The sequence below is a fragment of the Protopterus annectens genome, chromosome 1.part1 (assembly GCF_019279795.1).
Source record: "Protopterus annectens isolate FY-2018-M chromosome 1.part1, PAN1.0, whole genome shotgun sequence".
Classification (NCBI taxonomy): domain Eukaryota; kingdom Metazoa; phylum Chordata; order Ceratodontiformes; family Protopteridae; genus Protopterus; species Protopterus annectens.
The window spans coordinates 1,624,794,988-1,624,822,429 of NC_056726.1; positions in this window are offsets into that span (position 1 = coordinate 1,624,794,988).

Genomic DNA, 27,442 nt, shown 5'->3' on the forward strand with positions numbered 1-27,442 from the left:
GGTCACTTGCTGACCTGGTGTATGTTTTGGGGGGGGTATCTTCATAGAAATCATATGAGTTGCCTGCACATCTGTCTTCAGGAGAAATGAGGGGGCACACTTGTATGGGTGCACTACTTTTGTTGCCCTTTTAGGAAACTGGAGATCAGTGCTGCTGCTGGACTTTGAATTCTCAACAGTCTGGCTAGGCTTTTACAGGAAGTCTGAGCAGTTATGCAATGCTCCATGACCAAAATCCAATGGCCTATGAATATTACAAACACAAGGGGTTTAAGTCTCCAACACCAAAATCGAGCCCATACATCTAGGAGTGACTTTGGCTAGGCTTTGGCTTACTTCATCTTGCAAGGACTTGGCATTCACCAAGAGCAGGCTCCAGAACTTAAAGGAGTACTTTCTATCAAAATGTGCAAAGAATGCAACAGTACTGAATGAGATGGAAATCAGGAATGTCACACTACCAGAAAAGAAAGACTACCAGGTGTGATGTGCAACTACTGGAAAAAAAGAAATATATTTTATTAAAAACATAGACATTGAAATAAAAAAGTTTACCAGATGTAAAATTTGTTAGTTTAGGTTTATCATTCTTCTGAAGGAAGTATTTGGGTAACTAGTTTAGGTTTATCATTCTTCTGAAGGAAGTATTTGGGTAACTAAGTACAACTGATTTTTTTTTTTCAAATGTAACCCCTTATCAGAATGTGACTGTATCCTGTGCTGTCAATAGCCTCATACAAATCTTAGTTGACTAGAGATTGAGGTAAGCAGTATGAGTCAAGAGAAACAGTGTACTCAACTGTCTGGCAGTTGGTGTTGAGGATTAAGACTGAGGATGATGTGTCTTTCGGCTTTTCCCAGTTAGGGGTCACCACAGCGGAGCTCCGGTGTGCTAATGAGTGGCGGTGGATTTTTATGGTGCCAAGTTGCCAGACCGACACCCAACCTTCAAAGAAGGCACACCCATTCATGCACGCACTTACCTGCATGTCTTTAAATGTCGCATGACTGTGGGCAGAACATGCAGACTCCACACAGAAGGCGCTCCAGCTGACAAATGAACAGGAGAACCTCTTGCTGTGAGGCTACAACGCTAACCACTGCACCACTGCGGTGTTGAGGATTAAGACTACGATCTATTAATAAACTGCTTACTATGACACAAGTTTGATTCCATTAGCCTCTATTTGTCTTAATGTGTGATTCTGAATAACTCAAGTAAGCCGCCAATGGTCTCTAGGTAAGTCTAAAAAAGATCCATGTGCAGCAGTGCTCTATTCCAGATTGAAAATACAAATTAAAAAAATCAGGTTGACTTTGTAAGAACATGTGTGGTGTGAAGGGTGAGATGAAGAAATGTTAGAGTGTGTATTTCATTTTAATGTTTTTATTACAGGATGGTTTCCTGAGAGTTTTCAGTATGCATCTAACGATTTGCTTCCTGCCAGATAAGAAAAATGCTAGCATGGCAAAATGTTGAAAATTCTGAACTTTGTAGAAAGTTCTTTTATGTAATTTAGAACTCTTGCCTAATATGGAAATCATAGTCAGAAGAATTTAGTTAGAAGAATTAATGCCGTAGTATTCATTTTTAATTGGTCTATTGTTTTTCTGAAATTGATACAACAGTGCTGCTTTTAATTAGAAAAGGTATAAAGAATGTATGATTCTACTGTGTCGGGGAGGCAGGAGCCTGATTTCCTAGTCTCTCATGTAAGCGTCTTTCTTTGCAATATAGGAGATTGTTAATCTCTGCTGAACTGTGTCATGTGAAAGTCAATTGGTACCATTTGTGTATGCTACATTAGAAATTGCCACTGGGCCCATTGTGGCAGGTTTTCTGTCAGGAAAATTTTTGGTGTACTAATAAATAATTTCTTTCTTTTCTATCAGCAAAAGTTAAGGTCTCTACTGGTAAGCTTTACTAATAACCTCTCTATTATAGTTAATTGTATGTGAGTGTGTAAATTGTATTCATATTCAATTAACTACAGTTACAGCACAGAGTTTGTTTCATTGTGTGCTAGCAGGGTCTAATCAATAAAATATAAGGACAGATTATCCTTGTCAGAAGGACAGAGTATCATTGTCTGGTGTGAGAGTCGGTTTTAATCAAATGCAAAGTAAAAGAAAAGAACAGAGACAATTTCTAGATTAAGAATATGAGTGAATTTATAATTATAGTCACACATCTATCCCTTTGGTATGAGGCTGGGTTTTTATAATGGCCACCAGAACAAGTGGTTTAAAAAAGGCGGAGTATGGGTCTCCAGGCAAGCATATGTTTAATGAATATGGAAGTGACAGCTATAGCTATTTGTTAAATGGTCTTGAGCTCACTAAAAATTATAGCACTTCACAATTTCGTGAAAAGATACTTTTAAGAAAAAAAATTTAGAAAATCTAAAAAATGAATTGAATAGTAAGATACCAACATCTTGTTTGTCAGCCTTTAATGACTGTCAAGAAGTTGAAAATATGGAAAATGATTCAGTAGTTAGTAGTCTAAAATATAGCTCAGCTAGAATAAAATCACAGCTGCGGCCAGCTGATAGAATAATAAACTCATACAAAAATGTCCAGATGACAAATCCCATTCCTGAATATGTATCAGTTAAATAATTAGAAAAAAACTATTAATTACAAAGCCAGAAACATTAGATGATAACTGACTTCCACTGCCTTCTGCACATCTTCCACCTTAAGACCCACATGTGCCTCAGAAAGCTGATATTTGTCCATCTCTGAAAGGGAAGATGGAGGTAAATGTGTCAGAAACAATACCACTACCCCAGGTATAGCCCAAGTTATTCCAGCATGTCCAATTATCTCCCCTGGGTCGGTTTATAACACCAGATTCTGTCAACAGCAGCACTCAGTACCCACTGCAACACTACCAGATCAAATGTTAATGTGAATATAGCTAATAAAGGGAAACAAATGGTAACAAACATAAATACAGAACTAGTGCTAAGTATGTGGAAAAATTAAAATGATTTTCCTAATAAAAGTTCTACACCAAAAGCTAGCACTCTGAGAAAGATTAAAAAAATCATTACCCAGTTTCCTATTGTCATAGTTGGGAGGAATGTCACTGGACACCACCTGCCAAACAAAATACAGAGGAAAAAACAGATTCTGATTCTTGCACTAACTTTCATGTCCCTTTTACACAAATGCATCCATTGTAAGAAGTACCAAATACAGGAGCAAAGATAGCGAGGCTGAACCAACCATTAGGGTAGTATACCCATGGATTTCCGAACCATTGTAGATTCTCTCCCTTCTATTCAGAGACATTCTGTTAAATATACAAAGATCTTAGAAGGGTATGTACAACTACAAAATCCAACTATTGAAGATGAGAACAGTGTTAAAATGTGCCGCAACTTATAAGTAAGGGCATGGCATCCAGATCTAAGGAGATCGTAGTCCCACCATACTCAGTATTACCAATAATTGAGAAAAATGCATCCTTTGGCATGTACCTGATCAGGCATTTGCAACAGCTAGAGCAGCCATAGAGGTTCCTCAGTAAAAGAATAGAGGGTGAAAATAATATGTTGTATGCAGACCCCTCAAAGTCTGTCCCTGTACTACAGATTACTAAGGAGCAATCTATGCCTAACTTACAGGGCATTCTCAGGTCCAGCCCTGATGAATCTGCTACACATTTGCAAATGAAACAGGACTAGAACTACCCATCATAAGGATCTAATCCTCCTTTGTGACATAAACAATACGTATTGGAGGGACAGGTATGTGTCTCAGATTATCCCGTCCGTGGAACAGACTCTCCATTCATGTGAAACACTGCTCTTCCCTAATCCTATTCAAATGCATTTTGGTCCAATGGATGGGGAAATCACAAATGTATCCCTGGCTTGTTGGCTGTGACCCTTATGGACAGGAGCAGTTTGTTAATGCTCTAAGGCACAGGCATATATATATATATATATATATATATATATATATATATATATATATATATATGGGTCTACTACCGTAGATCGAAATTACACTATTTTGAAATATGATAGTAGTGTCCCACTAATGTGAAAGTGCACTTCAAAGAAAGTGCACTTTCACGAAAGTCACTAGAACAAACGAAGGGTTAGGGCTTGGGTTATGGATAGTGGATAGCTAGTAGGGCTATCCACTATCCTTAACCCAAGCCCTAACCCTAAGGTCCATCACTACCGCACCACAGTGCAGGAAATTGTATTTCCTCCACTGAGCAGTAGTTAAGGACCTATTTCCTGTACTGTGGTGTGGTAGTCACGGACCTTAGGGTTAGGGCTTGGGTTAAGGATGGTGGATAGCCCTACCAGCTATCTACTATCCTTAACCCAAGTCCTAACCCTAAGGTCCGTCACTACTGCACCACAGTGCAGGATATGTCCCGTTCGACCTAATGACTTTCGCGAAAGTGCACTTTCGTTGAAGTGCACTTTTGCGTTAGTGGGACACTACTATTGTATTTTGAAATAGTGTAATTTCAATTTACGGTAGTAGACCCATATATATATATATATATATATATATAAATATATATATATATATATATATATATATATATATATATATATATATATATATATAAAAGCTCATGGGCTTTGATAATTGGGAAAACTGCCAAAAAACATAATTGTAGACTTCGCACTTAAGGTCCAGCTTCACAGCAAATTCCAACAGCAAAAAACAGATAATCCAGACCATGAAGAAGGGTTTTAAACCTGAAACTGCTAACCTACTGCATTTTATTAAACTACTATTTTTTATCAGCCTGGTGGTCCAGATTATCTGTTTTTGCAATTGGGAAAATTGGGGCATGAATGGCTAGGCTTAAAAAGCGTCTAGGGCTGTTAGCCTAGTAACCTCTATGCTCCTATGATCCAATAATACAAGCTTCGACATCCCATGGCATGTTTAGAAAATATGGGAAAAATTGAATATAGGTGATAACATTCCAAAATACACAGATGATGGATTTCTGACTGCTAGGAATAACTTATTAAGAGACATTATCATTCTCCCAACCTCTAATTGGGCAAGAATCAAATATATTGTGCAAAAGGAAAATAAATAAATAAATAAATGCTGTGCATTTGCAACACCTGATAGATGCATTTGAAGTCTGTCTGGACATATGGAACCTTCCAAAGTTGTGGCTGCCATCAGGCTGTCAGCAGATTTTGTAGAGTGCTTGTTACTTCCCATATAAGTGCAAAGTGAAAATAAAAACAATGTTTGTTTAAACTGGTCAAATTTAGGCATTCATGAAATTGTGAATCAAGCACAATATGTGACAAACCATAAACTTGGGGAAAAAAGAAAATGTTAGTTGACATTCAGCTGCAAAAGTTTGATACTGACTTAATTGGAAGAGGAAGAAGAAATCCTGGGGAGATTTTTCCAAATACTTCCCCCAGGAAAATATCAGCAAAATTATTGCCCCCCACACACACACACACACACACACACAGACACAGACATCACCATAGTCAGCACAACATGTGCAACATTTAAATACTTGTTTTAATTGTGGTCATTCTGGACATTAGTGAAAGGAATGACTAATGTCTGTACAGCAAACAAGTTTGCTGAATGTCTAGGCCCTCCTGCAGGCTGGAAGAAATCCTCCTGTATGGAATACTGCTTGGCAGCCTCCAGTATGGCAAAAAAGACATTAGGACCACCATGAGCAGGAACCACAATTATTTCCATTGACACAGATTATTTATTTATTGACATTTGATTACTGGAAAAGTCTGACTTGGTAGGAGCCCTTTTTCAGCACAGGCACAGGGAGAAAAGCTCCAAAGTATGACAAAACACTTTAAGAACAATAATTTACAATCTTTAAAAAATAATACAAAAAAAAATGTAGTTTAAATAATTATACCAAATCAAATATAATATGAAAAAATGGTTACCAACAGATACAAGTTATATGACAATGATTTAATATTTAGAGAAATGTTAGCCGTTTATAGAAAAAATGAAGGTACATTAGTATAATAAAAGTAGGAATTGCAATATGAAGTGAGGGTAAAGCGTGCTTATGGTTTATTTAGAGAGAAAGCCAGGGAAGAGAAATTGATAGAAGTAAGGAAGTGAGTGAAGAAGGCAAAGTAAGGAGGTATAAGGTATGAATAAGTTTTTGTACACATTTAATGATATAGTTTATCCTGGTGTTGAGCAAGAATAGAGCCAGGTTTTGGTTAGAAAGTCTTTTAGAATGGTTTTAAAGGATGGGATAGAAGATACTGATCTGATGGATACAAGTAAGGAGTTCCAGGCCTTAGCAAAATGGTAAAAGTACAAACGATACCTAGCAGATTTGATAGGTTTGTGAACAAACAGGAGATTTTGGTCATTGGATCATAATGACCAACTGGGAACATAGTTGTGTAGAATGTTATTTAGTACTGGACAAGCAGATGTATTTTGGATTATGTTATAGGATGGTAAGAAGCTGTGTGTATGTTAGTTGATGGGGTAGTTAAAACTAATTTAGGCTTTTTAGTGTTATACAGTGGTGGGGTCTAAAAAGCGTACTTGCTGCAAATTTAGTGACTTTGTTATAGCATTGTTCAAGTTTTGATTTTTGTGATGCCTGAAAGTTAGTTAGGATGGGAGCACCATAAAGAAGTGTGGAGGAGGAGCTAAATAAGGGGAAGTTTAGTTTTAGTTGGGTCTGGGAGAAAGTTTTTGGCTCTGTAAAGCATCCCTACTTTATTGATGATTTTTTCTTATGCAATTTTGTATGTGCAGGTTGAATTTAAAATTATAATTCATTATTATCCCCTCACAATTTGCTATAAGAAGTAACTTCAATGGTTGCATTATCAAGAATCATCTCCCAAACCCCTGCTTACACTTATCAAGGGTATCAGAACTAGTCAGGGAATGGGGTGCATGGCTAGGTTTAAAAGCCCTTGTACCCATTAGCCTATTAAATACCTATGAGCCTATGAACCTATGAACCCAAGAAAGAGGACTTTAAATGTTGTGTTTCATATGGGAGAGATTGGGAGAAAAAAGTACGGCTGAGCATGAGATATAAGTTACAAAGCCATGTTTCAGTTGCTGTTAAACCTTCCTGTATAACTTTTTTGAGATGTTCCATGTTATCAGATGTGCAAATGTGTGTGGAGTAATTTACATACTGTATTAGGGAGGCCTGTTGTGTGGATGTATGGAGGGTATTGGTGAGAATGGTAAAGAGGACGGGACCACACTGGTGGTGACTAGGAGCTATGGAGAGAGGGGTGGAGTGCCATTATACTAAGTGATACCTATTGGACAGGTAGCTTTTGAATCATAGAATGGTGGGCTGAGAGAGACCTAATAAGGACATTTGAAGTAGATGTTTGCTGTAACAAACTATGTTGAAGCCTTTAGACAAGTCTAGAAATAAGGAGGAGACTAGTTTGCCATTATCTCTAGCTTTTCTTGACAGTATCTATATAGGTTGGAAGTGCAGTGTTAGTGCTATGGGAAGAACAAAAGCCATGTGCAGGAACAGGAGTTCTTCCTGCAGGAGATAGTTTAGCAATTGTTTTTGAATAAAATTTTCAACTATTTTGGAGAAAGTGGATAAGATTTCTATAGGTCTAAAGGCTGTAATGTTTATTGAATCTCCACCATTGTAGGAAGAGATAATATGTGACTTTTCCCAGAGAGAAAATGTGGGATTCCTTAACTGACTAATTTATAAAGATTGAGACAGGATAGGCAATGCTATTGGCTGCTATTTTAAGGTGCATGCTTTGAAAGTCATTAGCTGAAGTACAGCATGGTTTAAATGTGTTTAAGAGTAGTTTTATATAGGATGAGGGCACAGGTTTGAAGGTGAATGTGGATGTGGTAATACATGGCTGTTGGGCAGGGTTACAATTAGATGTTGATTATATTGTCAATACTACAGTATAAAATTCATCTGTCCCATTTCTTGTCAATACAGTAGCTACTAAATCTTTGCCCATTTCAGCAAATGCTGAACATCTTCCACTTTCTGAACATACAGTTCAGGGTGTGGGAGTGTCCATATCCTTTAGACTATCCAGAAACTAAACCTATTCGTATTCAAATTGGTCTACTAAAAGAACAGCAGGCTTTTATTCTAGGCAATTCTGCCCCTTTAAATCTGTTAGGCAGAGATTTATTATGTAAATTAAGATGCGCTGTTTATTGTATACCTAGTATTTCTAGGTATTTATCTATTTATTTATTTATTTATTTAGTTGCTATTCTAACATCAGAATAACATGCAAAAAATGCTGGCTTCAAGGAATTAAACGTAATCCCTCCGCAGCTCTGGACTGCCCATGCAAATGAGGTAGGGCTTATAAAAGATGCAGAACTTGTTTGTCTAACATTGAAATCCTGTGAGCACCTGTCTACTGATAGTTCAGTATCCTTTGTTGATAGAAGTAGAAAAAAGAATCAAACCTGATATTTGTTGCATCAAGGTATCATCGTCCCAACTTGAAGGCCCAGTAACATTCCTATTTTACCAGCTAAGAAACCAGTGAAAAATACATACAGATTTGTATATCATTTGTAAGCAGTGAATGAAGTAGTAGTAACAACATTCCTGGTGGTCCCTAAACTTGCTGCAGTGCTACCAGACTCCACAAATTTCTCAATGATCTGCTTTCTTTTCTTTTCCTATACATCCAGAGAGCTAATATCTGGTTACATTTATATATAGAGAACAACAGTATGCCTGGACTTTATTACCACAGGGATATGTGAAATCACCTAGTCTTTTCTGTAGAGAAATGAAAAAAAAATGCTAGACTAGATTAAATTTCCTTGTGGTTTTACTCTAACTGAATATGTAGAGGATTTACTTTTAACTTCAAAAACCCCAAATGATGGCAAATAAGATACTATTTTACTTCTGACAAACTTAGCAGAGTTGGAATTTAAGGTTAACAAAGCCAAATTGCAGTTACGGAAATTGCAGGTTCAATAGTTGGGACATCTTATTTCAGAATGTGCTAGACAGATCTTGCCTTAATGCATCCCTGCATTGCAAACTGCATTACATCTTACTCTGTTAAGATAGTTGCGAACTTTTTTGGGACTAATAGGTTAATGTCAACAATAGATTTTTGAATATGCAGAAGTAGTGAAACCTTTATTAGAATTATTAAAGATGAATATCCTTGAACCAGGACTATTGCAGTGAAAGAAATAAAGTAGCATTATGATTATTAGCAGAACATAAAAATAATAGTTATAGACCTAATGTTTTTTTTCAGTACAAATCTTGATCCTGTAGTGGCAGCCCCCCACACTGCCTTAGATTGGTGGCCGTGATGGTGAGCTTAGTGGAAATGGTGGCTGCTATAACTCTCTAGCACAGGACATATGTGGCAGTTCCACATTCTCTAGTGGCATTGCTATTAAAAACAAAATCTGCAGGACAATTATCTAAATATGAGTTTTCATAACTCAATAACCCTTCTTTACAGATTTTCAGTATCCACCACTCAACCCTGCTTCTTTAATTCCTGCAGCAGGCAAGGAAGAAATGCACAACTCCTCCTAGGTTAGATTTATAAGATGTTCCATTGTAAAATCCAGATTTCATTCATTTTTTCGATGACTCCTGTGTTCAAAGAGATTATGGTAAATTTGTAGCAGTCTTTTCCATTTGTGCACAAGACAGAATTGCGTTAACTGGACAAATAAATGGAAATGTGTCTGCTCAAAAAGCTGAACTTATAGCTATTACTGAAGCCTATAAGATTCACAAAGATCAATCAGTAACAATTTTCATAGACGCATAATATGCTTATTCTAGCAATTCATGATTTTGGGAAACTTTGGAAAGAACAATGTTATTTGACTTCAGCAGGAACTGTTTTTAAAAATGTAGTTTTTGTTATGGATTTGTTAGAGGTCTTACTATTGCCAAGAAAGGTAGCTGTGATTAAATGTGCCACAGATAGAAAGGACTATTCCTTTATAACTAACAGAAATATTGTTTCAGATAGGACAGCAAGGAAGGCTGAATTGTCTTATCCTGGCCATCAGTCTTTACTTTTGTAGCAATTAAATGAAACTCACAAAAGTTTCTCTTTGCAGGAGTTATTAACCTTTCAAACATGCATACATACAAATATTTCAAGCACCAGCAATAATGCCCCTCTAGCTTGCCAATACAACAAAACAGTTGTTCTCATAATGTGTCCACTCTTTTCTTAAAAATATCTAAACTAGTGCTTACTTTAATGTAATTTGGTAGTCTATTCTATGTAACAGCTACTGTATTAGAGAACCAATTAGTGCATTTCTCATTCCTTTAGAATTTTCTACATAGATGATGATTATCTACTAGGTTTGATAACCTCAATCATTGCCAGCGGTTATCTCTAAATGCCCTCTATACCTGAATAATGTCTCCTCTTAAATATCTATATGAAACACTATGCAATTTCGGATATTTTAGTCTTTCATAATTACTTAAATGGATGCCCTTGATATATTTGCACTGTAATCTTTCCAGTTTACTCATGCTTGCTTTCTTATAAGATCTCCATATTGTTATTTCATACTCAAGTTTAACTCTAATATGACTAACAAGACTAGACTTTACAACCTCTTGATTCCAAGATGGTTGCTAACAACTAGACATGCACTAGGCTGCTGCTCTATAACTCAAAACAGTAATTGGCCTTCTAGCCATATCATCACTTGTGGAATTCTACAATACTGCATAAATCCGGAGGCTACACCACTTAAGAAATAAGTAAATAGCCCTATCTCAAGCTATTAGATAAAACAAAGACTTAAAAAGTACCTTCTGAAGCAGCAGGAAATTTGGGACAGCACCCTTGTGGCAAGGCCTCTCCAAGTAATTGCACCTGAAAAGTATTGTACAAGAACAAAAGTCAATCCAGAATGTCTAACACACAGGACTTAAGTAAAGAACAAATGGAAATACAAACTACTGAAATTAAGTTATCCACTATTGTGACCTAGCAAGAGGCAAAAACAATTAAGACACAGCGAGAACCTACTAAAAATAGCTCCAAGATCAAAAAATGACAATACTTATACAGTTGAAGACAAAAAAACTGCCTTACAACCTCTACAAAATGATATCCGAGGTCTATCTGAAAAACTAAGCATGGTTGGCACAAACATTGAACAGATTGCAACCAGATTAACTGTAAATGAAACCAAAACCAAAGAAAATGCAACAGAAATTAAAGGCTTAAAGTCTAAAGTAAAAACTAATGAACAAGCCATAAAAGAACTACAATCAAAATTAATACACCTTGAAGCAAGGAGCTGAAGAAATAACATTATTATAAGAGGAGTGCCGGAAGCATTTGACCAAACTCAGTCGAGTGCCATAATCAAAGAGATTGTCGAGTCAATGGTTGAAGACAAGAATATAGTAAAAGAAATGACCATAGAGCATGCTCATAGAGCTATCAGGAAATCCCAAGATGAATGAACCCCAGGACAAATCTACATAAAATTGCTTAATTCTGCACACACCTCTATGATCCTAATGGCAGCTAAACAAAAAAGAAACTTGACATGGAGAGGGCACAAAATAAGCATAACTCAAGGCCTTCCCCTTTCCATCAAGCAAGATTCCCAAGCATTAGCAGCATTCTGTTCTTAATAAAAAAAAAAAAAAATATCCGTTTCCAAATGAGGTACCCAGCGAGACTCTACTTCAGCTACAACGAACAGAAATATTCAATACAAAGTAAGCTAGAAGCAAAGAACACTTTCAATAAAGTTCAGTGAATCTCCAGAAGAAAATAAATAACTTATATCCAAAACTGGTAAGTGAATGCTTATAGTTACATACAACATGAGCCTTCAAGGTAAGGCTGCATTATCATAAATACTAAAGACTTTAAATCAGCTTCTGTTAATTAACAAAACCTGTACAAAGCTAACCTAGAATGTCAGTACAAACATCCGTGGCAACAGTCAACTCCCCTAGACAGGTTAAAGTGTCTACTACAACAATTAGGCCCTGTCAATAAAAGTTATCTTTGCAAAACATCACAATCCGGTCTATTCATCTGTAATGGCTGCAATAAACTGACAACTGATTTTTGTAAACAAAGGAGTACTGCTTATACTAAAAGAAAGACCCTCCGGACACATTAATAATAAATAAGCCAACGGCTGTCAACATGACAACTCAACCTCAAAAAGGCTACTGCAAGCACAGGCATTCAGGAAACTATTTCTAAATGTTAGAAGTAAAGAAAATAAAGAGAAAGAATGTATTAAAATAAGCCTAAGACTTACCTTGTTCGCTGGCCATGGGAACCATTTGCGAGACCGCAGGGCAGGAAGTAACTTTCTTTCAAACATGGACAGAGGTTGGAGGTTAAAGGCAACTTCCTTGAGACAGTCTACTAGCAAAGCATTACTGGGAGCTGCAAAGTCTGCTAATTGGCCGAATAACCAACTGGAATCTACTAAACCAAGGAACCCAATTCAAAATAAAAGGACAAGATCTGCAAAGGTGCAAGATGCAACATTCAAGGTAACATAACAAGAAAACGTGCTTAGTATAACTTCCAAGCTCTGAACAAGTTGATCCAATAATCTAATAGGTTATAATAGAATCTGCCTCAGAAGGTGTTATCAAGAGTCTTCCTGTAATACATAAGGTGAACAGAAAATCTGTGACTGTTGCAACTGAATCCCCAGATAAAAATATGAAGTGTCAGCTCATAAACTATAGCCTTTTTTTTTCTTAAATACACTAAAGCCTTATTTTGATGCAAGAAAAGTTAGCAGGACATTTTACACTGTAAGGATCTTTATAGTATATCTCATCAGGTTGTTTAAGCAACTAATAGTAAGTTGGTCTGCTTGTATTGTCTAGTATAAAAAAGTATATTAAGGGAGCTGATATTACTTTCCTTTCTCTATACACTTTAAAGTGAAACACTGTAATATGTCTTCCATTTAAATAGTACAGCAGAGTGTTAAACCTTTTACAAAGAAGAAGGAAACCCAGCCAAGCTATCTCTTAGAAATCCCTAAGAATAAGTGTACTTTGGATTTGTAACTGATACATGTATTTATCAAATACAAATACAATTTGCACTTAATAATGCGTATAGTAAGGGGACAACACATCACTAATAGGCACTTACATTAACATTTTCTTCTCTTTTGGAAAAATAAATGAGCAGAAGGTCCCAAGTTTAAATAACTTGCACTCCTTTGGGACACTAGTTTTCAACAAGCTTGGTTTCTTGGAAAGTATAAGTTACTACACTAAAATTATGGAATAAAATGTTTGGTATTCTAGTTACAGATAAGCCACTTAAACTAAACTCTAAACTAATTATATCCTTTAAATATCCACATCACTGTATTAGTAAGAAACATTCATACTTGTGGATTATTTCACAAAAATTCTGCAACCGTAATTTAGGCTAGACATTTTCATAATGGAGCAAGCAGTGTATGTCAGGAATGCTTAGTGAAACTTGGAATGAAGAAAAGTCTTTTATTAATATCTCCCTACACCTACACTACACCAGGTTTTCAGTAATAACAATAACAACAAACCAAAAACAAACAACTCCAAAGTCAACAGACGTTCCAAGAACCAATAATTGATAGTCCAATAAAGATGATCAAGTCGTATCAAAATTCTGATTTATTATAACTTAAAAAGGTGAACGCTTTCGCAAACATAGCTTCTTCAGACCTTGTAACAAGTTATACTGAAAAATGATTAGTTTAAATGTACAAAAAGGCGCCAAATTCATATATGTTCCTTAAAGAGAAAAAACCTATACTAAAAACACATTTGAAAATGCTATTAATAATGCATATAATTAAATATGATGCTAAAACCATATAAAGCTCAATGTAACTATGCAGAAATAAATAAAAATGAGACACGTGAAAATAAAAATAAAAATAAAAATAACAAACACTAAACTAGCGTTTCTGATGTCCTAATCTCCTAGCTTTCAAGAGTGGACGTATAGGGACCTTCCCATTCAATCCTGGTGGTATATCAGCCCTAAATTTGATAATCCAATGGATTTCTCTAGTCTCAGTATAATTGCCAATATCTCCTCTCCTAGGTGTCATGGAGATCTGTTCCAAAATCCTAAATTTGAACTGGTGATGTATACCTCCTTCACTGGTGTGTTTGGCTAATGCATTGTGAGGACTACCCTTCCTTGTGTGGTACACATGCTCTCGTATTCTATCTCTCAGAACTCTATTCGTCTTGCCTACATAGTAGGCTGGACACGATACACAGGACGCAAGATATACCACATCTTTGGACATGCAACTGCCCCTCGTCCGGATGTAATATGTGCCAGATCCATACGGATATACAAAGACGGGGTCAGATAGAATGTATGAACAAAAATTACACCTATTGCAGGGAACGTTACGTTTGTTACGATATACAAACTTGGGTTGGTCCCCAGTAAGTCCTTTAATGGTGCTAACAGCTACGCCAACCTTGTCATGGCTGAATGGGAGCATTGTCACTTGTTTCAGAATGATTTGTACAAAGAGTTTGTAACCTTCTATAGGCGTTTTGTGGACGACCTTTTTTTGATCTGGAAGGGCACCCCAGTCCAATTAGAAAGCTTCTTTACACAGGTGAACAATTCCATTGAGTTCCTGAATTTCACCATGGAGTGGTCATATACTACCATTCCCTTTTTGGACGTGCATGTAGATATACTTCCCAATGGGATCATCAATACAGGTGTATATCGTAAGACTTGCTACAGGAATACATTGTTACATCGTTCCAGCATGCACCCTGGTTTTGTCTACAATAACATAGTGAAGGGACAATCCATACGTGCATCTAGATATACACCTGTAGATTCAAGCTTAGAAATGGAATTGGAAGATCTAAGTAAGAAATTTATGGAACGTGGATATAGTGCTTTGGATGTTACTAAAGGGATGGAATGCATTTCCAGTATGAGGGGAAATAGAGCGAAACCCTATTTTTCAGAAAGGGCCCTGGAAGTGTATTCAGCTGAGAGGAGTCAACAGCATATCAAAGATGATTTGCGCATGGATAATGATATCACCTTTCCTATCTACTACACCAGAGATATTGGTGCCATTAAAGATGTTTTCATCAGGCATTGGCATGTCTTGTCAGTAGACTCCACTATCAAAGGACTTACTGGGGATCAACCCAAGTTTGTATATCGTAACAAAAAGAATCTTAAGAACTTGCTTTGTTATCCTAAAACACATCTCACCAGCCTACCCATTCAAGGACCTTATATGGTTCCCTGCAATAGGTGCAATTTTTGTTCATATATTCTATCTGACCCCGTCTTTGTTTATCCGTATGGATCTGGCACATATTACATCCGGACGAGGGGCAGTTGCATGTCCAAAGATGTGGTTTATCTTGCGTCCTGTGTATCGTGCCCAGCCTACTATGTAGGCAAGCCGAATCGAGTTCTGAGAGATAGAATACGAGAGCATGTGTACCACACAAGGAAGGGTAGTCCTCACAATGCATTAGCCAAACACACCAGTGAAGGAGGTATACATCACCAGTTCAAATTTAGGATTTTGGAACAGATCTCCATGACACTTAGGAGAGGAGACATTGGCAATTATACTGAGACTAGAGAAATCCATTGGATTATCAAATTCAGGGCTGATATACCACCAGGATTGAATGGGAAGGTCCCTATACGTCCACTCTTGAAGGCTAGGAGGTTAGGACACCAGAAACGCTAGTTTAGTGTTTGTTATTATTCTCATGTTTTATTTCTCACTTCCATTTTCATTTTTATTTTTATGTGTTTCATTTTTATTTATTTTTGTATAGTTACATTGAGATTTATATTGTTTTAGCATCTCATTTTACCATATGCACTATTAATAGTATTTTCAAATGTGTTTTTAATATAGGTTCTGTTTCTTTAAGGAACATATATGAATTTGGCGCCTTTTTGTATATTTAAACCAACAATTATCTAGATTAATTTGTCACAAGGTCTGAAGAAGCTATGTTTGCGAAAACGCTTACCTTTTCAAGTTATAATAAATCAGAATTTTGACACGACTTGATCTACTTTATTGGATTATCAACTATTGGTTTTTGGAACGCCTGTTGACTTTGGAGTTGTTAGTACCCTTCATTGTTTTGCTCAAGCGGTCATTTACTTTGTTTTAATTAATTTTGTCATTGCCTTGTACCGCTGAGCATTCACTCCACTGGGCCTTTTCTTTGGTTAAACCAAAAACAAAGCTTAATGCCACACATTGGAATGAAGATATGTGGGCAGGAACTAAGGTAGGTGAGGTTAAGTTGGATGCCATCCTAAACAAAAGCATGTTGCTAAGGAATCAACTATATCATGCACATAAATACATACAAATTTAAAGTTATTCTAAAGCCACACATAATCAAACATACAATAGGTTCACGTAGTCATGTTCATAGTCGATAAATGGAATGTAAATTGGTTAGGTTATAGGAAAAAGCTGAATTTAATCTTGCATCTGATTTTTCAAAGCAAATCAAATGTCATATTCCTACAAGAAATGCATCTTAATAAAGATCAATGGTTAAAAAATATGTTCCAGAAAATGGATCAAACAAATTATTTCATCAGACGATAGTTCCGCCTCAAAAGGCACTGCCATAATAATTAAAGAGTCCTTTCTTGAAAATATAACTAATAGCAATTTCGACACAAATGGAAGATGGTGCCTCTTCACTAGTTCACATCAGCAGACAAAAATAATATCTTTGTTTGAATATATATGGCTCTTGTTCAAATCAGCAATCATTTATTTATGAAATCTATAATCTACTCCTTAATTAACCCAATCATTCCATCATAATAGGGGGGATTGGAATTGTCTAATTGATCCACTTAGTGACTTCACAAGCAAAACCAAAAAAGAGCCAGTTCAGATCACTTCAGCCCTAAATGACCTCATACAAAGTTTAAATTTTATTGACCCCTACCTAACTATAGACCATGACAGATCAATGAACTAATACATTTTCTTTTCCACTCCACACAAAGTCTGGTCAAGATTAGACTATTTCTTAATATCATCAAACCTCTCCAAAAATTTCCAAAATATGAAATAAGCAAAAGAATAATCTCTGACCAATCTAAAATATCAATAACAATTAACAAACTTACTCAGATTGCAAAACAAGATGGCCCTTATAAATGGTATCTAAATAGTAACCTTCTAAACCAAAAAGATGTGGCAGAGGAGACAGAGAGGACAATAACCCAAATTGATCAAGAGGCACTGCATACCCAAATACCATTAGATATCCAATGGGCAGCTACTAAAACTGTATTAAGAAGAATCCTAATACAAAAAGCTTCACTTTACAAAAAAAAAGAGCAAAAACAAATCGCCTTGCTTGAATTGCAGTACAACAATATTGAACAGCAACTTCAATCTCAATACTCACAAGATCTTGCAAGTAAACTATACAAAATAAAAAAAAAACGTTATTCAATAAAACTACATAAACTCTCAGTAAACGAGTTTATACTCAACCATACGTATTCTGAATGGGCCCAAATACCCTCTAAGGTCCTAGCAAATATGATAAATATAAAGAAAACTCTCCAAAATATTCCAGAAATTCAATATGAAGAGAGAAACGTATATAATAAAGCAGACATAATCAATTCCTTTTGGGAAATATATAACAATGTATACAACCCCATAAAACAACATCACATGTCTAACATACAAGAGAATTTCTTAAATAACTGAAAATTCCTAAAACTAGACAAAGAACAGTATAACATATTAGACAGGCCCTTATCAACCAGTGAAATCAAGATAGCAATAAATAAACTAAAGATTAACAAATCCCTAGGCCCTGATGGATTCAAGGCAACGTTTTGCAAAAAGTTTAGTCACATACTAGCACCAATCCTGTTGATATTTTATAATCATATCATACAACATGGGTTCACTTACAAATACTTAATTCAAAGATAATCCTAATACCAAAACCAAACTCTCATAAATTAAACCTTCTTAACTATAGGCCTATTGCACTTATTAATCTAGATGTAAATATTTTGACCTCATTGTTAGCAAATAGACTACAAAAACCCTACATCAAATTATTTCTCCTGAACAATTGGGATTCATCAGAAAAAAAGGCAATTAAGTGACAATACCCACATGCTGGACACCTTAATTTCCCTCTTAGAAAAGGATAGATTCCCAAGATATGCACTCACAATTGATGCTTCAAAAGATTTGACTACATCAATCTGGATTTTCTCTATTTAACAATGTCACACTTCAACTTTCCCCTTTCTTTTATAAAAACTATTACAATGATTTACAGCAATGTCACCACCATACTATGTATTAATAAGGTGTACTCCCATCCTATTAATATAACAAATGGCACCCACCAAGGTTGTCCCTTGTCCCCATTCTTGTTCAACATATACTTAGAACCATTATAATTACATATCACCCAAAATACCTACCATCACTTCTCAAATGTTTACAACACAATAGTAAAATAGTCAGATTTCACTGACAATCTAAATTTATATTTTGAGCTCCCAAATACAGACCTAAACAAAATTATATCTTCAATCAAACAGTTTTCCAAAGTAGCAAATTACAACATGAATCCCCAAAAATCATCTATTTTCCTCTGAGCACACTAAACCATAAATCTTCCTGTTTCCCCTTAGTAGACATACCCCTAAACTACATGCTAAAATATCTAGGAATGCATTTTGCTCACACCTACAAAGAAATATACAAATCAAATCTCTTAAAAACTTGGGAAACAAATAAACAAGACATCTCAAGAAGGATAAATATTACTCTATCCCTATTGTCCAAGTCAGCCATCATTAAAATGAATATCCTCCCTAAAATAATCTTTAAACTTAAATCTATTAGTCTTAAAATACCAAAAAAATGATTTACATCAATGGAAAAGGCCCTCTCCAAGTTTCTATGGCACCTGAAAACAACATGAATATGTTACCAAAAACTCACAATACCTAAATCAAAAGGAGGTTTGGGGCTTCCAGATTTCTACCTGTACTACCTTATTATCAAAGCAAACAGACTAATTCAAATATCAGAATATGACCAAACCAAAACGATTTGGTACCCTACATGGTTAAGATATGGTCTAATTTACTACACTCATTAAATATAAACCCTAAAGCTATCCCTTATCTTAATCCTAACAATAAAATCTTTTGTAAACTACATGCAATAATCAAAAATTAAATAATGACCTTCCAATCTTTATTCACTTCTATCGATCTACAAAATCCATTAAGTCTCCTACAACCCATACACATGAACCTGAATATCAAGTTAAATAAAATGATAGACCTTAAATCATTCCCACTAATCAAAGAGATAATGGTATAGCATATCTTACAACATAAGGAATCAACTCTTGAAAATTTAATAACACAACTAAAGATACCAAGCAGCTAAAATCCTATTTTCAGACAAATTATATCATTAACAAAGAAGAAGTTCTCAAATTACAAAATAGACATGCAAAATATTATAATTACTCAAAACATAATTAAATCATTAGCCTCTAAGGAGAAAATGATTTTAAAGAAGTACAAATTAATTAGCGAGATAAAACATCAGTCTGAACTACTTTATTCAAATTATTGGGACATTAGTCAAACTATCACAACAGCTCAAAAATAAGATACCATCAAAGATACCTTAAAATTAACACCTTTCAAAAACCTAATCTACACACAAATAATGATTAACAATAACGCATATTTTACTCCAGCTGTCCTTAAAAAAAATGGCTACCAAAAAGAAAAAACATGCCCCTTTTGCTCCGAAGAGAATGTAGATATTCTCCACATTTTCTGGAGCTGTAAGAATATTTTCAAGCTCTGGGGGTCTTTAAGAGTGCAACTTGAAAAAATGAGTTATGAAAAAACTACATTTGCCTGGGAAACAATGATTCTACATATAATCCCTAGCTCAATCAGAGGACTCCATAAACATATTCTAGTCAAAGTATGTGTCCTTCTTAAATTTTATATAACCAAAAATTGGGTAATCAAAAACAAAATCTCATGGACAAACTTTAAAGACATGGCAGTGAAATATATCACCTCCCACAAACTAGCTACAAAAAATTTAAAAAAAGAAATAAAAAAGCTGATTCCTTATGTTGTAAGATATGCTATACCATTATCTCTTTGATTTCAAACATATTGGAATTCTTTTCTTGACACAATCCTTGCAAGCAAATAAAGCCCAAACACATAAATTAAATTCAGGTGGCTTTTATTTGAACTTCCTTATATTTAAACACAATAAGTTAATTGCTCAAAATAGTATGCTCAAGATTAACATCATCCAAATGGCATCCAACAGTATAAATAGTTTATTTTTTATACATAGTTTTAGGGTTTTCACTAAACCTTCTATAAGTAACGTTATTGTACTTATACAAATCAAAGCATATAAACGAGGCCACAAAACTAATTTCACAATCCACTCTTCAGATATAACGATAATAACTTTACTTTATTCTGAAATAGGGGTTTGTAACATTTCAGTCAAAATTAACAGACAAACTTGGGACTCTTTATCCCCTGTACCCTCAGTGAACAGTGAATCTATTAGTTTTTCTTTTTCATTTCCTTTCTTTTTTTTTCTCTTTTTCATCAGTTCCTGTATGTCTTCATGAAGTATTGGGGAAAATTGCTGTAAATTGATACTACTTGTCATTTTTGCTGTAAATGTCTGTTTACTTAGGCTGGAAAAAGCAATAAAAAGTATACTGGAAAAAAAAGACTAGACTTTACAAATATTTTTATACAATTTATAGTTCTATAACTATCATTAACGAATAGCTTGATATGATTAAAAAAACTCAAAGCTGGATTTATCTATATACCCAGGTCCTTAAATAAATCTACGGTTTCAGTCACTGTGTACTGTATTAAGTATTCACCTTTCAGTTTATGTCTCCCAAATCTCATATGCTTAGTTTTTGGTGTATTTGTAATCATATTATTCTCCTGTGCCAAGATGGACAATTTAATCAATTTCTTTTGCAGATATGCCCTATGTGTAGCACATATAATCAGTTTACTCACTTTCAGGTCATTTGCATACAGACTGTAGAACACCTCTGTTGAAAAAGACAGAGCAACATAATACGATCGAAACAGGGATGGGGCTAGGATAGAGCCGCATGGGGCAGCCTAATTGCAATCTGGAATTTCATTTGTCCAATTACTATATGATACTGTCCTATTTGTAAGCTATGGAGCTATCCATCTTATCAAAATCTCCAATTATAAGAATATCTTTTCTGTCTAGATCAGAAGAATCTTTAACTACTACTTCAGTAATATTTGTCCTATCAGTTGTTACAAAAGAATGATCTTCATCACCATTAGTCTTATTAATCCCACTGTTTTCATTGCTTATTGCATTTCCAAGCATACAGCCTGATCCAGCTGGCTTTGTACATACACAGCTTGAGCCATATTGTCAACTTGTGTCTTTCTGTTCTTTTTTTCTTACAGAAATTTTCTTCAATCCTTCCAAGTTCAGTTTTGATTTCTTCCTTCTCAGCTGCCTCTTGCATCTTTTTTTCTACCTTCTCATTTAGAAAAATGATGCCTTTTTTCTGTATACTGAAATGTTTCTGGTAGAAATATGTTATCATTCCTGTAATCTGTATGTTATATAACAAAGCAGTGTCCTTTTTGCATGTATTCTCTGTTGTTATTCTACCTCTAATTCTCTCTGTTTGAATTGAAAATATTGAGAATATACAGACAAGCAGATGGAGGAACAAAATCCATTTCATCCTGAAGATCAATGACCCACTGAACCTGCATTGATTTTTGGTCATCATTAATTCCAATAAAGTAAAATAAAATAACTGCTTTCCATTTCCTGTATTTATCCCATCCTCCACTCTTAATAAAAGTTAATGAATGACTCCTGCTATACTATATGCCATCAGTCTCAGCAATAGTTCAATACGGGGTCCCACCAAGTTCTTTTGAAGAGCATTTATTAAGGCTTATTGAACTTGTTCTCCCCTACTTAGGTTCATAGGGTCATAGGTGTTTACTAGGTTAATCACCACAAAGGCCTTTTTCAACCTAGCCATGTATCTCAAATTTCTGACAAGTTCAGGTACCCTTGATAAGTGTAAGAAGGGGCTTGAGAGATTAAACATTTACAAGCAGGGGCCTGTGAGATGAACCATTTACAGGTTGCCTGTGTCCATTAGAGACATAGGTGCCAAACCAGGGATGAATTTCTGGTTCCCCATCCAATTGCCCAAGTTACACTTGAATTGGTTTAGGGAGGACATCTGGCTCACATGGTTGGGGAGCCTGTTCCAGAGATGGGATAGTCAATGGAATACATACCTATTTCTCCAGCAGGTTGCCCAAGTTACACTTGAATTGGTTTAGGGAGGACATCTGTCTCACATGGTTGGGGAGCCTGTTCCAGAGATGGGGTAGTCAATGGAATACATACCTATTTCTCCAGCAGGTCCTATATATATATATCAGAGGTGAGGTTTAAACCTTTAAAATGGGTAATTCTGGTGCTGTTTGTTTTGTAGATATGCAGGAGGTCCATCAGAGTCCTGACAATGCCCTGCATGGCAGACATAGATCTACCTTCAACAGCTTTTAGGAGACAGAATACATGGATAGGGTCTTGAGGCACTCTACGCAGGATATTTTACTTATGCCTCATATTTTTTTAGTGAGGAACCTCTGTGGACATTCCATCTGTTGCATATGCCTAGTTAGGTAGATATCAAATGGGCACTTTCTCAATGATAGGTCTGATTAATGTCAAATACAGTGTAACAGTGAATTCCTTGGAACTACATGCCATACCTTTGTTTATAGGTTGTGCAACACAGAATGATTTCCTCACTGCTGTAGACTATCTAATACATCTTTCAGTTGCACATTCTCCTTCCTAATCCTATGTTGATACAGTGTATCCATTTAAGCCATACTATTCTTTTATTTTCTCTTATCACATCAAGTAGCATCATTCCACTCTGAATGTACAAAACTGTCATCAGAAGATGGTGACTGGACATGTGTGAAATTAATGTTTGGCAGGAGTCCTACACTCCCTTTTTTAGGATTTTCTTCACTATGATAACTTCCATACCTGAAACACATGGCTACTATGATGGCTAAGTCTTCCTAAGACAGGAATAATCATATTCTGATGAAAAGGAGGCAATAGTACTTTGAATAGCAATCAAAGAATATGTGGGTAGGGGGCATATTTGAGTTAGAATAACTTCTTTAGCTTTGTCAAGTAATCCTCTACCATCTAGAGACTCACACCTGGCCAGTCATGTAGACAGTCCTAGACAGGTCGAACCCTACACTTGCACTCCAGTTTCAAAATGGATTCTCTTTCCAATTTGTCTTACTTGAAACAATCAATAATATTTTTAAGTAATGCAAACCAGAAAAGAGCAGCACCAGCACAGTCTATATCCAGCCTTTCTGAAAATGATAGAACCTATTATTATTATTATTATTATTATTATTATTATTATTATTATTAATTATTTTTATACCTTTTTCATCTGGCATTAACCATTCACTGCCTACCATGATTTTTCCCCCATGCTTAAAGCATGTTGTGATTTTTGTACCATAAAATTTATAATCTCTATGACTGCAATCCAATCTCAAACATAAAGCTGCTGTGAAAGATACCAGTGAGGATTACAGAGCATTTGCTTGCTGGTATAATTTAACCATAATCCTACCTAGTCTGCTTTTATGTTCATTCAGCATTCTATATCTCTTACCTTTCCCCCATCTTCCCATCTTACTCCCTTTTCTACTTGTTACATGCTTTCTTAAATGACGTTGTATTCTACCTCCACAACCCATACCATAGTCAACTCCATGGGTATATCACATTCTCTGTGTAGAAATGTATTTTTCATATCCAAAGAGTAGTTATTTATCTGTAGGTCCCTAAAGAAGTTATGGACCATAGTGTACTAGAGTAAGCACATCACAGATGAAAGGGGTATAATGTTGTAACAGCTGACTGCTCTCTAACTGTTACTTTTTACACTATTTGGATGTGGAACTGCTCAGCCTGGACATTTCCAACAAGGGATTGAAAACTATAGATAATAACACAATACTGGAAAAAACTTGATTTTGACAAGGAGTCATATTTCACAAGGGAGTTGAAAACTGTAGATAATAATACAATACTGGAAAAAACTTGGTTTTGACAAGGAGTCATGCAAATGATTTCACAGCTATGTCAATAACAAAATTGTTTAGGTGGTACTTTGATGCAATAAAGCAGGTTTGACTAACATTCCACAGGGATGTGCCATAGGACCCAACCTGTCCTGGTTATCTATAAATTACGTTTTTGTGGCTATGCAAGGTTTAAAAATAATAATGCATGAATATTACCTCATTTTATTAAAATGCAGGAAAACATATCAGCTAATCCAGCAGAGTATCAAAAGTGATTTCCCTAAACTGTGTGCTTGGCCTAGGACCAATAAGCTAATGCTCAGAACAATCATACCTTCATCAGTATTATTTGGAACAAAATGTAAGTCTAGTGAGTCAGTATTGTCATACCTAGATTAGAGTGGACTTATGTAATGTAAAGTAACTTCTCAGGTAATATTAATGTACTCAAAAATTGCTGAGAAAAAGCTCATCCATACTACATTAACTGACTCCACAGAGCATCCCTGTATGAACATCAGTAAGGCCAAACATCTTCAAGTAATGGCAAGGTTGCCATGGTGAAAATGGCTTTATCTTTCAAGATTTTATATAAGAAGTACTATGTATGAGAAGCTTGGGTGTTACAATGCTATTTTCTTTCTTTTTTAAGATTTTATTCAAATTAAACACATTAATAAAACATATTAACATTCAAAAGAAGAACAGTCTCACACACATGCACAAAAAAAAATCAGAACCACAACTATTTACAATAGTATCGACATCAAATCAATTAAGCCTTATGATTCAAGGAAAGGTCTATAAGTATGTTAATTAACACAGCTATTCTAAAATGTTAATAATGCATGCAGTTTTAACCAATTATTATATTCATGGGTAATCATATTTGTTCTCATCATAAGTCATCTCATTCTGGCATGCAGTGTTTGCAATATTTATAAATTTCATAAAATGTTATTTTCTTAATCTAACAGTAAAAATGACAAAATTTAATAATTATGGCATCAACTTCTAATCAACATTGGAAACATGCACATCAGAATCCAAATTTATGGATTATCCAGCTATCCAACTGCAAATGTAGATGTCAGTACTATAGACAAAATGACTGACATAGTCAGCTATTGTATTTTCTGAACAATTACCGTATTGCAGACTGTCGAATACTGTCAGAATTGTGATTTCAGGGATTAACATCAATACACTTTGCATTTATGTAACCCTCCTCAAATCATTCATTGCTGTGGTCTTGTTTGTTAGTATTTCTACATTTGCACACATTGCATAAGTGAATGGCATGTGTTCCTTTGTGTGCTGTAATTTCCATAGCTGCTAGTCTGATATATGATCCTGAATATTCTATTACATTTGTATTATAATATCTATGTGTTTTATGTTTGTATTTTATATATATATATATATATATATATATATATATATATATATATATATATATATATATATATATTACATTTGTATTATAGTTAGTATTGATACAGATTGTGTTTGTATTATAGTATTTATGTATATTCCATTTGTATTATAGTTAGTATCTTTGTGGATTCCATTTGTATTATACTAGCTATGTGCATTATATTTGTATTACAGTATCTATTTGTATTATATTTGTATCATAGTATCTATGTATATTCCATTTGTATTATAGTTAGTATCTATGTGGATTACATTTGTATTATAGTGTGTATATGTATTATGTTTGTATTATAGTATCTATTTGATTTACATTTGTATTATAGCATCTAGTGTATTATGTTTGTCTTATTGTATCTCTGTGTATTACACTTGTATTATAGTATCTATGTGTATTACATTTGTATTATAGTGTGTATAACAATTGTATTATTGTATCTCTGTGTATTATACTTGTATTATAGTATCTATGTGTATTATGTTTGTATTGCACTATCTACGTGTATTACATTTGTGTTATAATATCTGTGTGTGTTACGTTTGTATACTATCTATATGCATTACATTTGTATTATAGTATCTATCTATATTACATTTTTATTATAGTATCTATGTGTATTACATTTGTATTATAGTATTTATGTGTATTACATTTGTATTATAGTGTGTATAACGTTTGTATTATTGTATCTCTGTGTATTACACTCATATTATCTATGTGTATTACTAGTGCGTATACCATTTGTATTATTGTATCTATGTGTATTACACTTGTATTATAGTATCTATGTGGCTTACTTTTGTATTATAGTATATGTGTATTATATTTGTATCATAGTGTGTATTACATTTGTATTATAGTATCTATGTATATTACGTTTGTATTATAGTATCTATGTGTATTACATTTGTATTATAGTGTGTATGTGTATTACGTTTGTATCACAGTATCTATGTGTATTACATTTGTATTATAGTATCTGTCTATTACATTTGTATTATACTAATTATGTGTATGATGTTTGTATTATAGTATCTGTGCATTACATTTGTATTATATTAGTTAAGCGTATTACATTTGTATTATAGTGTCTGTGTATTGCATTTGTATTACAGTATCTGTGTGTATTATGTTTGTATTATAGTGTCTATGTCTGTTATGTTCGTATTATAGTATCTATGTATATTACATTTTTATTATAATATCTATGTGTACTACATTTGTATTATAGTGTGTATGTGTATTACGTTTGTATCACAGTATCTATGTGTATTACATTTATATTATAGTATCTGTGTATTACATTTGCATTATACTAGTTATGTGTATTACATTTGTATTATAGTATCTATGTGCATTAGATTTGTATTATAGCATCTATGTGTATTACGTTTAATGGTGTCTATGTGTATTGCATTTGTATTATAGTATCTATGTGTATTACGTTTGTATTATAGTGTCTAGGTGTGTTATGTTTGTATTATAGCATCGATGTGTATTACATTTGTATTATAGTGTGTATGTGTATTACATTTGTATCACAGTATCTATGTGTATTACATTTGTATTATACTATCTATGTGCATTACATTTGTATTATAGTATCTATCTGTATTACATTTTTATATAGTATCTATGTGGATTACATTTGTATTATAGTATCTATGTGGATGAACATTTGTATCATAGTGCGTATTACATCTGTATTATAGTATCTATGTGTATT